We start from the raw sequence: 15,742 nt of genomic DNA on the forward strand, positions 1-15,742 counted from the left end.
ACAATCTAAACTGTGTTTTGTCATTTGATACTTTTATTAGCTTCAAGAAATGGAGCAGTTTTTTCCTGTAAATCCTGCAATAACTGGAGACAGTGACATCTTTGAAATTATATTACTTATGTAGCTGAGTCCTTTCCAATGTGTTTTTTCATCACATACTGTACTATTTGAAAAGCAATGGAAAAAGCTGTAACTGCACCTTACAGAAATGTTCTTTGCCTTAATAACAAAAGTTTTCAAATATATACTTGCCAGAAAATATGTCACATCTTTTGTCTATTCATTTTGTTGTTCTTTCATTGCTCTAAAGACAACATGTTCAGGATTGAACTAGCTGAACAGATGGTTGCTACATGTCCAAGTCATCAGGGAATGGAAATGCCTGAAAGCAACCCCTTCCTTCCCCCCACCAAAATAAAATCACTGAGACAAAATATAAAATGCCACATATACAAATCAAGGTTCTTCTTCCTACAAAGGAAAAGAATCCTCACTTAGAGAGTATGTTGTTAAATTGTATTCAAAGGTCTTCCCTTCACACTGTTGGAAAATACATTTATTGATTTATTTATTTAAATACTTGTATTTTAACTCTTCTTGATTGACAGATTATTCATGTTATAGATGCCTTTTCTAAAAAACACAGACCTACAAAACAGACATGATTCCTTCCTCTTGTTATGTAGGCTGCCATCTTCAGAAGCTCCTACTGTAATGCTAGGTCTGGTCCGTCTTCAGTGAAGAGATTTTGCTGCTGTTTGGCTAGGAACTGCCTCAGTATTTTGCAGACAAATACATAGATTTAGCTGAGAAAAGCCTAAGGTGTCTCATCTGAGAACAAAAACCTTGTTCTGTACATAACAGCATCTGGCTACTATATTAGTAAGAGCTCGTGAGTGTTAAATATAAGTGTTCTGGCTTCAAAATTCTACATTAGCCAATGGAGAAAGAGACACATATTAAGAACAATGTGAATTGGTGTATTCTCTTACTGATATTTGTTAGAGTGAACAGTATCTATTAGTAACTTAAATACAAGTACTGTAGGTTTCAAGTACTTTTCTTCTTAAGTTTACTTTGAATTTTAACTGCATTCACTATTTAATTAGCTCATTCAAACCACCTGTTATTTAAAAGTCCTAAAAATGCAAGACTTGTGTAACAAATTTCTTTAAATCTTTTTATTTACTTTATTAGTTAGAATTTATTAATAGATTTAGAGTATGGATAGAGTTATAGATGAATCCAAGCCTGCCTTGTCCACATTTTATGTTGGTTGTATCTGATCTGGCTCTAATCTAAAGAGCCCAGTAGGCATGTCAGGATGATGCTGTGCCCAAACTAATATGCTCCCACGCCACTCTGGTGTGCAGCAGTTTTCCACTGTTCCTCCATTAGGGCTGAAAGTATGCATTCTGTAGCAAAATGTTAACATAGTATTTTGTGGGAGCTTACTTGTCCACTGATTTGGCAGACTCTGAAAGAAGTGAAGAAATATACTTCACAAACGGATTTGAGGATAAGTGGACTAGTGGAGGACTATGCAGAAAAAGCAAGCATCTGGTGAACTTACAGCCTTTTTATAGCTAGTTTTGGGCTTCTGAGACAAATTAGCTAATGAATCTTGTAGAAACCCCTCCTGTACCTATGGTCTTTGTGAAAATACTTGGTTTAGGCATATGCTGACTACAGGCTACACATAGAAACTGACAGGGAAATCAGTGTAATATGATTATGCATTTACTTTGATTTGAAAAGCCATGAAACCATTAGAAATTCTCATGGATGGACGGAATTCATATGGATGCTTCTGTCCGCAATGAAGATAAATTTTCTTAAGTAATTCTGGCTTGATTAATGTCCTCAGCTTGTATGGCACAAGCCCAGGAGATGTCAAAACAGCAAAGAGAGGATAGACATTTCCCAAATGAGTATTTCATTTACTGGCCACATATAACCTAAAGAAAATTTTCTGTTCATGCATCAGCAAAATGCCAAACATTGAAGAGCATGTAGTCAGGTAATATAAAAGCTCTAAAGAGAATATTTTCTCAGTGTTCCAAGCTTGGTTTACAGGCAGATAAGAGGAGAAGATTTCATCTGAGCAATAAACTAGCTGGGCACAGAGGTATTCTGACAAAAAAAAAAAAAAAGAAAAGAAAATTATGTTCTTGTAGCAAGATATGAGATCCTTTGGGAGACAAGGTGATTTGTATTCCTATCAATTATGCAGAGAACAGTTTTTTGGTAAGAAAATTAAGGCTCATACTGATAAAGAGACAGCTCAGACTTTTCATAGTGTTTACTGTTTTTATTCAAAACCACAAAACTACTTTTATTGAACAAGAAGATATTCTGCTAGGACAGAATAGATTTGGTTTTCTGTGTCGCAGCAGAATGAAAGGCATGAATAGACTAGAAAATATTTTGCCTGTTTCTAGTTTCTACGTTGATAAGCTGAAAAAGCTTTCAAAATTAATTTTTAACTGAAGAACATAATCATTATTAAGAAGAAGAAGAAATATTTTCTCTTTTTATTTCACTTAGAAGGCAACGTTTAGAGTACTTCAAAGCTTTTAATGAACTGAGCTAATCTCATTTCCCACTTTTAAAAGCCCTAATTTTACTTTTGGATTTTTACAGTTCAATATTTCTCCAGGGTCCTCACTCTGAGAAATAATTCAGCATCACATGACTGAGCCAGGGCAGGCCTTTTCAACTCCAGTACATGAAGTGTCAAGGCATACTCAGAATATGGGTGCACTAACAAAGTACTGTGAGATATGAATGCAAAGTGAGTTAGTTATTATAGGACTACCCATCCAGACACACTTGTTGAAACTGCTGGCAATTACTTCACCAACTGCTGAAGGTCAGTAGGATAAACAACTTCTCATTCTCCATTGCATAAGATATTACCTAAAATATTGTAAATCATCATAGATTTCTTTACTGTAATTTGCTTACATTTGTTTGATGTGTCCTTTTCTCTATCCTGTTTGTTGGTCTATCACAGAATCCCACAGAATCCCACAATCAATGAGATTGGAAAAGACCTCTGATTTCATTGAGTCCAACCTGACACTGAAAACCTACTCTCATGTCAGCTAGACCATGGCCCCATGTGCCACATCCAGTTTTTCCTTAAAGACCTCCAGGGACAGTGAGTCCACTATCTCTCTGGGCAGCCCATTCCAATATCTAATCACCCTTCCTATGAAGAATTTCTTCCTAACGTCCAGCTTAAAACCTCTCCTGTTAAGCCTGTGTCCTCTTGTCCTACTGCTGGTTGCCTGTGAGAAGAGACTGACCCCCACCTGGACAGAGCCTCCTTTCAGGCAGTTAGAGAGTGATATCGTCACCTCTGAGCCTCCTCCTCTCCAGCTAAACACCCCCAGTTCTGTCAGTCACTCCTCACGGACTTGTGCTCTTCACTAGCCTTGTTGACTTTCTCTGGACATGTTCCAGCACCTCAATATCCTTCTTGAATTGAGAGGTCCAGAACTGGACACAGGATTGGAGGTGTGGCCTCACCAGCACTGAGCACAGGGGGTCAATCCCTGCCCTGCTCCTGCTGGCCACACTTGCTGGTACAGGCCAGGATGCCATTGGCCTTCTTGGCCCCCTGGGCACTGCTGGCTCATGTTCAGCTGCTGTCACCAGCACCCTCAGGCCCTTTTCTGCTGAGCCACTTTCCTGTCACTCTGCCCCTGCCTGTGGCACTCCTTGGGGTTGTTGTGGCCAAAGAGGAGAACTCAGCACTTGGCCCTGTGGAATGTCATGGCGCTGGTCTTGGCCCATCTCTCCAGCCACTCCAGCTCCTTCTGCAGAGCCTTCCCACCCTACAGCAGATGGATACTCCAACCCTGCTTGGTGTCATTTGCAAATTTGTTAATGGCAGACTCAATCCCCTCATCCAGATCACCAGTAAACATACTAAACAAGACCGGGCCCAACACTGATCCCTAGGGGACACCATCAATGAGCAGCCACCAGCTGGATGTGGCACCGTTCCCCTCCACTCTCTGGGCCCGGCCACCCAGCCAGTTCTGAACCCAGCACAGAGTGCTCCTGTCCAAGCCATGGGCTGCCAGCTTTTCCAGGAAAGTGCTGTGGGAGACAGTGCCAAAGGCCTTGCTGAAGTCATGGTAGCCAGAGCCTTCCCCTCATCCACCAGACAGATCAGCTGGTCATAAAAGGAGATCAGACTGGTAAGGCTGGACCTGCCTTTGCCCATTCTGGCTGGGTCATCTATCACATGCTCTTTTATCTGCCCAATATTGATGGCATATTTGCTTTATTTAACCATGTATTTAAGGTAATTCCTAAGTAGTTCTCATATTTAATTAGATCCATAGTGCTTTATTCTCAATACACTTGGGGGATAAGAAATAGTTAAGGCTTAAGCAAGGCAGTTATATTATTTTTATCAGTTCAAGGAAGTAAAAAATGAAGCATGTGGTAAGCAGGCAACAGACTCTGCAGTGCCGTCCAAAACCTTGACCTTTCAAATCAGATCAATCAATGCCTGGAGGTCACAAAAGACTTAATGAAAAAAAGGGAAAAGTTGGCTGACAGCAATTGGTGAGTTGCTCCCCGTGCCATCATGCATAATATGCATTTACAAAGACTTGTCATGGAGATGTTTTGCATTCAGATTCCCTCTCACCAAATGCCTTGTCTTCTTCCGTGGCAGCAGCAATTCACTGGGAGTGGTTCTGCAGGGAATAGTAATGCAGGACGAGCCCAAGACTGCTTCAGGAGCTGCACTTGGCCATTAATTCTGTGATGTAAGAATATGCTGGAATTTCTTCATCTTTTCAACAACTATGGAACTTCCTTCCCAGCTGAGTCAATTTTCTTTTGTTAGATGTGGGCAATGTGTCTTTTATGAACAGGGATAAGCCCAAGAGTATTTCCTTGTCCTGAAGGTCATAAAATGTTAAAAATAGCTGTGCTTTACATATTCCACAAATGTGTTCCTGTATGATACCTGAAATGTGGCTGTGCTCTTAATACCTTATAAAAAATACTGAGTCCTAACTTGATCTGAATTCCATTCTTTGCCAATGATATCTGTGGGGTTAAATCTTGTATTTTAGGCCTTTTGCATAATCCTATTCACAAATGTAGGCTAGCAGAAATGTAACAGAGTTAAAAAATAAATTTTGTGGCTGTTCCTGGCACCAGCACTGATTTGAAAGACAGTTTGCTGACAGTCTGAAGTCAATTGATATGGAGAAATAGAGAGTTTCCAAAACTCGAATGGAGTTCCAACACCCCAACACCCCTCACACATTTGGGAAACTCATGAAGTTTTCTCATTGGTATTTTGACTGGGTTTTGAATATCCACTGGCTGTCTGAATATGCAACCACTGCTACAGGACCAGGTAGGGTTTTGGGCAGCTAATAAATGGTCCCCTAGTACTAACAACAATTAACTAGCAATTCTTTCATTATTTACTAATATTGTAAAGGCATCTTTGAAGTACTAGCTCAGAGAACTGTTAGATTGCCTAGACGTCAAAAAAAAGGTGTTTTTGCAGACACTTATATCTTCTATATGAAGACACACTGAAGAGGAGAGTATGTATGAAGAGTGAAGGAGAAAAAAATAAAAACTTTGGGGTTTGATACTGTTTACAGACTAATGCATGTGGGCGATATCTTACTGTAAACACAGATGGCTGTGAACCACACTAGGTCATGCTGTGAAGCCAAGCATATATTTGCAGGCTTTTTATTCTCCATTGAAGCAATGATTACTCAGCAGAAGGGCATATATTTGTAGTCCTTAAAATAAAATCTTCTTGATTAGACAGTTTTGAATTAAAGTAAATTATAGATCCAGCAAGCTAAAGCTTAAGAATGGTGTGTCTGATTATGTTTTCTTTACTGGCTGCAAACAAGGCAGATTTAGATTTTGAAATTTTCTTATAAAGATGGATTAGGAAATGCAATGTCATGTCTCAGATATTTGCAAGATTTTATTCCTGCTTGAGCCAGTGTGCAACGAAATTCATATTGGAAAACAAGGTAGAAGCACTGGGATGCAGTCACATGAAAAGGCAGATGGATAGAATGGACAAGACAGAAGACAGAGAACTAGTATGAAGCTTGAGTAACTAGTTCTACTGCCTGTCCAGGTACATACTGACTGGATGACTTTGTGCTGGCTGCCCAGGCTTTCCTGCCACAGCACTATAACACGGCATAAGAGGACTGACTTGCCTAAGCAGGGTGTCATTAGGTTTGGTACTGTCACAGGTATTTGCATAACCACATAAGACCATGTAATTACCTAGAATATATATATACACTACCTACCTATAATAGATCTGTGTACAGATAGCACAACCTCCAAAGGTCAATGGGCTTATCTCCAGATTAGTCTTGGCCTATAACTACATATTCCTCTCACTGGGATCTGTGGGAGGTGAGGAGACCACAGAGACCACAGAGATTCTTGTTCTACTGACAGTTTTTCCTTGGGTCAGTCAAACCACAGCCGCAGCCTTACTAGCTAATAATAACCAAACGTCCCCTAGGGAGCAGCAGTAGTACTTAAACCTGTGTTTAAGTTAAACTTGACTTAAAATGTGTGGTTTAAGTTAATGTTTCTGATATGGGGACACCATAAACACATAGGACAGCTGAGACGACAGCAATTCATTTACTTGTACTGGCTACAAAAATAAGATGCCATCGTGTGAAGTTTCTGCAGCACAAAATTGTTTTTTTCCATAATGGAAAACACAGGAAAGTGCAGAGAAGCAGTTGACCAAACAGTGTTGGTTTATTTGTTCCTTTCCCTTGCATGACAGGGTTGGTCCATGGCTCAGAGGAGGATGTGGAGAGCACCACCAGTTAAGCAATCCTGTATGATGGAGAGCCAGGCTCAGCCAGCTGCTGTCCAGAGGGCATGTTGCTGCAGGGAATGTGGACAGCAGACATCCTGGGAACCACAGAAGCAGCAGTACAAATGCAACCAGAGAGAGGAGTGTTTTGATGACCAAATTAGAGTCATTCTTTGAGGGCACAAGTCAAATGCAACCATGCTCCTGTTCATACTGCGTATCTCAGTGTCTAGTTATATACAGTAACTCTCAAAGAATTCAATCAGTTGAAATTGTCCATTTACCAGAATGCATATTTTTTAGCACAACAATGAGAGATAGTTATTGAATTGTATTAGTTGTAGAAAATCTTATTAATTGAAACATCACATAAGTCTCCAAATTACGATTGGTAAGAAAATGAAGAAGCAACTTTTCAAGACACTATTTAATGTTCAAAATTTTCTGTAACATCTACAAAGCTTACCTGCATGATCAGTGAAAAGAGGGGCACAGAGAATGATCTCCTTGAATTCTTTGCCTAATTAAGCCTCCCTTGAAGCCTAACAGTGATTGAAAACTGCATTCCTCCTTCTTATGCATTCCTCTTCTCTCCCTTTCATTGACAATAGTGCTGCTCTGATCACACAGTAAGATGAGCTCCATGTTCCAGATGAAAAGAACGCAACAACAACAGCAACAAAACCCGCAGGAATTAAAAACAGTTTTCAAATGTTTCACATGGACTGCCATTTCAGGTTCCAGCTGTGCCATCTGGTCTCACAAAAGATCTGATTTCTTCCAAAAATGTCAGGCAGCATAGCTTCCAGGGTAAAAATGAATTGTAACAACTTCCCTTTTTCCTTTGACCTAGTCTAAATCTCTTCTACTATTTTTCATCTGACATTCTTTATTTTAACAGGCTTTAGGGCAACACTTCCTCCTCCGCCACCTTGAGTTCAATTTTTTTTTTTCAGCTTGAAATGCTAAGTGCCTTTGAAGTAAATATAAAACACTATAAAACTTAGGCAGTGCAGATTTCAGCTACTGAACACTACTTTTTTCCTAACAAAGAGTCATTGTTAGAAGTTAAAATCAAAAATTTAACCTTCATATCCATGTGAAGAACTGCCATGCTGTCCCTATTTCAGAATGTCTAAATCTAGAACACATTTGCAGTCGGTGAGTAATCACTAATAATTATCATCACTGGCATTCAATAGATTTGTTTAGAGGAATAGCTTCCAGTTTCTGATTGCAATGTACCTCCCTGAATTATGCCTGCACAATGCAAAATGTGTGATATTGCCAGTCATGTCACTAACAGCTGGTCTTTATTTAGTAGATCGAAAATTATTTTGTTGGCAAAGGAGTGGGAAGCCTGTGTTGAAGGAGGTTACGGTGTATTTGGTTCAGAAGACATCAAGGTTTGCTTTTACACTACTCTAGAGGGGCAAATTAATTTGCTTGGCAGCATGAACAGTCTATCTGCCTCACACAGCTGATATTTTTAATAATGAAGTGGGATGTAGCTTTTATGTCATACCATAAGGAGAAAAGAGACAATCTTTCTAGTAGCTTGAACCACAGCAAGATATGAAGAGGATGATTGGCATGATGAATTTAACACAGAATTGTGGAGAAAGTAATTGATGAAACAAAACACATTGCAAACAGGATAAAATCACAGAATGCTTCAAAACTCACTTTTATGATTGTGGTTTAACCCCAGCTGGCAACTGAGCACCACAAAGCTTCTTGCTTATTCCCTGACCAGCAGGACTGGGAGGACAATCAGCATGGTTCTAATAAAAAAGCTAGAAAACTCATGGATTGAGATAAAAACAGTTTAATAGGTAAAGCAAAAGCTGCACATGCAAACAAAGCAAAACAAGAAATTATTTGCATTTCCCATGTTCAGTCATCCTAAGGAAAGCAGGGCTCTGTTGTGCATATTGGTTACCTGGAAAGATAAACACCACCACTCCAAATGTCCTCCCACTTGCTGCTTCTTCCCCCCAGTTTATATACTGAGCATGATAGCAGCTGGGGTCAGCTGTCCTGGCTGTGTCTCCTCCCAGCTTCCCAGGCATTCCCAGTATTCTCATCAGCCGAGGAGTATGAAAAGTGGAAAAGGCCTTGGCTGTCAGTATTAACAAAAACATCTACACACTGTTTCCGGCACAAATCCAAAACATGGCTCCATACTAGTCACTGTGAAGAAAATTAACTCTTCCCTGCCCAAGTCAGCACATTCTTTCACCACAAGGTGTAAAAAATCACTGAGTGAGGCTTTTATAAAAATCCAATTTATGAAAAAAACCAAGAAACAAACAAACAAACAAAAATCCAATAAATAAATAACAATCAGCATGAAAAACACATGTTTTCAGTTCTGTGCAATGACACCAAAACTTACAGAAATTTAGAACCATTTGGAATCACCACCCATAGCTAGAGATTTTTCTGCCTGTGATCGTCTGCATACTAAAATATTGAAAAGACTCACAGGGCAGTTGTTAATAATCAGGATCAGAAGTCATAAACTCTCAGCAGAACATGCTATGATGAGGATGTGTATTCTCCTTTTCCCATCAACATTTCACTCTTTGCAGCAGCCACCTTCAGCCAAAAGTTTTTCCCAAAAATGTCACAATTTTAGGATTACTTTTTGTTCCAAAGGAAGAGCCAGTATACTGCAGAATGTTATTTGGCTATTGCTAGCATTACAATCCATGTTAGCCCTGACTTTTCAGAAGACAAGTGATTTTTTCCCAAGCCTGCTGATTTTATACACTGTTTACTAGTGAGATAGAAAGCAGTTTTCTTGTGGACAGCATTGCTTATTGGTAACATGTCTCTATTTAACAGTTTTGGATGCTATATGATGGAACACTCCATCACATCTATTCAGCTACTAGAGACAAATCAGATTTGCTGGTCTGGACATAAGGATTAATTATACCTTAATATACCTTAAGAGGTGGATGTAAGGGACCAAGACCATGAGTAGTGCAGCGCAAGAAGCAGCCTAAAAGGCTTGAAACACATTTCTCTGGATGTCCCTTCAGGACCTAAGGCAATATATGTTGTACAGGCAAACTGGCTTGCCTTCATGTTGATGGAGCTGGGAAGCCTCTCACTGACCTAACCAGACAGCCTGATAGCTTCAGTGGAGTTTACCAAGCAAAACTATAACTACACAAAAAAGGTGCCCTTACCTGAACCTGCTTGAAGCAGAATTCTTCCAGTCAGCTTGGTTATCTAAACAATGGTATGTTACTTTAAGTCTCCCCACTCAGGATGCCTCAATGGTTGATGCACAAGAAAACACAGTATTGATCCACTTCAAAACAACTTCACCATAAGAACATCAGGCACAAAGCAAGAAACAAAAGTGGTGCCCTCAAAGCAAACTGAAAAATTACACACAATTTATGCCAGATGCACACATGTGTGACCAAAACACTGTACAGTTTGTTTGAATGTACTCTGTTAACTGACTCTTGGCAGGGGGGAAACAAACGTCCATGGACAGACTCTGGCACTCACCCTGGCAAAATTGAATATTCATTACTACTATTCTCAAGAAATGGCAACAGCCAATTTTCAACAAGCAGGTATCATCATTTGGTGTAATAGAAAGCTGTTTAAATAGCACAAAAATTGTTGCTAGGGGTAATCTATGGAGATGGCACAAAGGGTAAGATGGGGACAAGACCCTCAAGTGCTGTCAAGAACAATCACCGTCACACTTGAATAGGGTGACGAACTATTGAGGAACTCTTCAGTAGGACATGACTGCTGGCACTGTGGGCAGAGCACTGTGTCACAGCTGTCTCCTCAATAAATATGCCCTATAGTCCTGTCCTCTTTTCTCTATTTGTTCTGTGTACAGGACAAAATGGGGTCTTTGTCCATGACTAAGGCTCTTGGGGGAGAAAAAGGTAACTATAAAAAGAAAAAGAAGAAATAATAGTTTGTTCTCCAATCAGATGAAGAAAATAGAAAATATGTTAAAGACCATCAGAGTTCTATACTTAGATCTGAAAGTCAGAAAAAGAGTAAATATAATATAGTCTATAGACTACATCCATCTCTTTGAGTGGACACCTTAACCATAAAAGAATAACAAAATTTATGGTGTTAAAATGCTTTTGTACTAGAGAGAATGCATCTGTTAGTTCACCCTCTTCTTACTTAAAACGGCTGCAAGCATTCCAAATGCTCATTTGGAGTTTTTTCAAGTTAGTCTTTATTCAGAACCATTTCTTTCCTTTTCTTTCATTAATTTTTTTTAATTATGCCAAAGTGTACAGAATAATATCTGTTGACTATAGCATAAAATAACTATAGAAATTACCCTGCTGGCACATTGAAATACCTTTCTGAAGTCAAAGACAGAAGGGTATTATCTACCAAATTTCTAGGCTACCAAATTTCAAGGCAAGTTAGTTGAAATAAGCTCATTTATTTAGGTTTCACAACTAAATTATAACAGTTCAAAACAGGGTATTTTTTTGGATAGATAAAGTCTTCCATATTTCCAAGACAATGACATTTACATTGATATCAAATGCATTTTGATTTTCTTTGAAAGATAAACTTCTTTTTCCCAGCAAAGTATTGAGTACTTCTGTAATCAGCCCTCCAAACATATAAAACAGAAATTACACACTCCAGCTATGAATTATAGATTTGTGTGAGCAGGTTCCCTCCATAGTTTTCAAAGGAAAGTTCAGGACTGGAGGGGGCAGTTACACATTGTGTAAATGAAAGATTTACAAAAGAAAGATTGTTCCAAAGGGAGAAGGTGAATCAGATAAGACAACTTAGCTATAGTCCTTGATGACACATGAAATCTTTGCATGCTTTGACTAGGAAATACTTCAGCTCAAAGAGAAAAAATACGTGGGAGAAGTTTATAGTTCCTTAGGTCTTGTACAAGCACACTGGTAGCTGACACTGAAAAAAAGGCTAAGTAATTTTGTTGTAGTGCAACTTATCCCTGCAAATCTGCCTCTTTTATGTACTATTTCACCTTCTTAGGCCAACTGGCATGTAAAACTGTACTAGTAAATATTTTCTCAGTCTTTCATTAGATACGTTACTCAGCTAGACTCACAAAAGATTCCTACGCCATAAACCTGTTGTTTGGCCTCAGAAAGTGAAGTCATGTTGACTGTCATTGAGATTCAGATAAAATTTTCTGGAAAGAATACCTAAACTTTTGATGATGGAAAATTTTGGCAGAAATTTCCTGGAAGAAAATGTATATGTGGTATATGGTATATGGTATATGGTATATGGTATATGGTATATGGTATACGGTATATGTATATGTATATGTATATGTATATGTATATGTATATGTATATGTATATACCTTCAAAAGAGACCCCACCAAGGGAGATCAAGTATGTAATATATCCTGCATCTTACAATTTTTAAATTTAATTATCCCTATTGGCGCACTTCATTGCTTATTCTAATAGTCTACTCCAATTCAGCTGCCAGATTGATGTGGTTCAGCAACATCTGAAAACTAAGTCCCTGTTTGATCTGGTTTGGATTATATGCATCCTTATTATCATCTTTCTCTTAAGCTTTTCTTCTTCAACCTTCATCTGTTTTAATGGCAGGCAAGAACAAGCATTAGAGATAGATGAAAACCCTTGAGAGAAATCATTCTGACTACTCAACATTCATGAGATGAAAGCATCCTGTACTCATTTGATTCTCAATTAAGTTATGCAACAGAAATATTCAGAAAATTAGAAATTCAGAAAATTCATTCCAAAAAATGACAGAAAAAAATTTCAGAAATTACCAATCACATATGTTTCCTTTTTTTTGTTTTCATTTGGTTTGAGTTTTTTTGGTTGTTTCTGTTTACCTTGTGTGAGAGCAAAACAACGTACTATATACTCTGGCAAAACAATGTGCTACCCTTGGGAAGTACTCTCACTTTTGAGACGAGATGCAAAAATCATCTGAACCAAATGTGAACTGAGCCAAAAGTGAGTTAAACATCTGTCTTTGGACAGAATTATATTTTAGTTACAGAGCTTTCAAATTGCCTCCAGGTTTTCATGTTTAAACAAAGATCCATGTAGAGCCATTATGATGTGTTACCATACATTAATATTTTATTGTATTTGTTATAAAAGTAAGGTAAGATATGTTTTGTCCCAACTATTGCTACCTTTTAGGAATGCAATTCTTGTTCAGGTGTAATAGTAAAAGATGTTATTGGCTGACTTTGAGAGTCTTTGACGCAAAGATTGCTACACCCCTAGACCACTCTTCATTGTCATGGGAATTTTGGAAGCAGTGACAGGACAGATGTTTCTAGACCTTCCCTTTTGTTTCCACTTCTGGTGGGAACAACTGTCCTGGTGCACCCCTGTGTGAGATTATCCTATAAACATCACAGCTTAGCATAGGCCAAGTTAGAAAATCCTTGCTCAGAAGGGTTTGGGCAGTGCTTTCAACTATGTTTGATCAGTTCTTTGGGTGCTGCTGTCCAGAACAAAGGCCAGAAGTAGAGTGCATGACAAAGAAAAAAAACCTGACAACTGCTGAAAGTTCATCTCCCAAAATTACAGCCCTCTGCATAGTTCTGTAATTGCTGTGCTGACACAGTCAGTGCTTAAAAAACAGTGACAGTGTTCCTTGCCTGCCAAGGTACAATGGTAACACAGAGCTCAACCTTGGTGTAACGAACAAGGATGAAGCAAATTCTAAAACACTGAATAAAAATAACGTTCAACACCAGTTTGCCAAAGGTATTTTTAGACTACCTACAAATACTAAGTTTGTTAGTCATAATACTCCTGTTGGAGCTTAAGTGATGATCATTGTGATCATTACTTGGATTGAAGTGCAAGCCCAGTAAATTCAGTGACACGACACAGGGCTGGGACTAGCATAAAATTTAATTTATGATTATGCCACCAAACTAGCCTTTAATAAGCATTCTCATGTCATTATATTAAGGTTATATCTGTTAGAGGAAATATAGTTCAATACTAACATGGAATGTAATTAGCTTCACAAAATTTATGCTCTACTACAGTTGTGTGAATCAAGAAAGGAAAGAAGGGTGTTTCTTGTGTTAGGAGACTAGCCTGGAACTCAGGGGTTTAGGGTTCTTTACTTTAGATTCACAAGACCATTTAGGATCAGCTTTTCAAAGTTGTTATATATCCACAGCATTTACTGACTATAGCTATAATTGTGAACATGGAAATTAGTGTTTCAAGCTCACAGGACACCACAGTACTACAAAATACAGAATACACATAGGTTACAATTTTCTCGATTCCTCTGGCAAGTACAGTACTTTTATTAGTTTGTTTTCCAGTTATCTTTCATACTATCTTCACTTCTTCAACTCAGTGTACTTTCAATGCTCTTTGGATTTCAGCATGTAAGACAGAATTCAGCCTAATACCTGCAGTTTATATTCCTTGAGTTGTTCATACATCCTTCATGGCTTTATTACTGAATTATTAAAGTATTTCCAGCAGAGAAAAGTAAATACTTCTTGGAAACCTTGAAATGCCCATGGGCCTTATGCCTAGTATATAAAGGGCAGATTAATTCCAAGCTATAAAAATAAATAGCTCTCTTTGTTCTTAAGAGGATTTGGATTGAGTGGAGTGGCTTTATAAGTATATGATTGCTTAGTACTGAAGTTTGGAAACAAAACAGAAAACATATTATCCATTCATGTTTTAAAATTACCAGCTTTGGTATTTTCAAGGAACTTAGCCATTCCCTGAGCTTCTTATTAAGTCTTCCTGCTTGAGGTCTGTGTATTTTACAATTCTGGATTTTTTTAAATGAATACAGAAGAACTTCAAAATCAAACCCACCACGAGGAAAAGGAAGAGAGGCAGTGAGGGAAATTCATATATCTAACTATATTGTATCTGTCAAAATCCATGGGACTATGACAAAAACCATAAATACTTACAGCACAGCAGCCTCTAGCTCCTTCCAAACCTTGCTATCCTCTGTGACACTGTTGTGTTTGGCAGTGACCATCCTTGTGGTGGGGAATTCTGTGATGTCATTTTCACATGGTCTTACAAAAAAACCCTGCCCCCTGATTTCCACAGTATTTGGTTTTCTGAGGAAGGTTTTTGAAAGAAGTATCTTATTTCCTTTCTATGGAACACTAAAAATCCCTGATAGATTTCTGGAAGAGTAGGGTTTAATCCTGCAACTCTTTGGCTGAAATTCCTCCCACCTGTTTATGTCAACACTGCGTTTAGATCAGTACAGCCCTGTCACTCCCACCCTAGATGTGGCTACATCAGATAAGTGACAGGGTGTTTTCAGATTTCAGGTAATGTTGCAAGTGCACAAAGGGAAATAAAATAAATAGAGCATAGGCAATATCAACAAACACATAACAAGGCAGGCATGGCCTTGGAAATTGGAATGATATTCCTCATGGCACAACTCATAGGTTTCAGGGAGGATGCAACAGGAAGTGAGGGCAATAGCTCTTAATCAAGAGCTTCTTGCAAAGCTGAGGAGTGTCATGAAGCACAAAGGTGATGGATGAAGAAAGCAGAGGGTGTAACTGAAGAAGGAAACAGAGACTGTCTATACTTACAGGAAAAATGGAGCTTAGCAAAACTTTCCTAATGAGGAATAATAACTACAATTAAGAGGCAGAAGTTAATGAGAGCTAATAAAAGAATTCAGCATTGAAATGCAGTGCAAATCTGAATGTAACTGGGGGAGGTATAAGGGCATTAGGCCACGTTGTTATTGCTAAACAAAGCAAAATATGCTCTGGCTGAGCTTTCTTACATTCTTAACTCTTCCTATACTACTTTGTTTTGTGAAACTAGCAGGCAAATCTCATAACCTTCTCTCAGCATTCCG

Source organism: Zonotrichia leucophrys, chromosome Z (genome assembly GCF_028769735.1).
Source record: "Zonotrichia leucophrys gambelii isolate GWCS_2022_RI chromosome Z, RI_Zleu_2.0, whole genome shotgun sequence".
In the NCBI taxonomy this organism is placed as follows: domain Eukaryota; kingdom Metazoa; phylum Chordata; class Aves; order Passeriformes; family Passerellidae; genus Zonotrichia; species Zonotrichia leucophrys.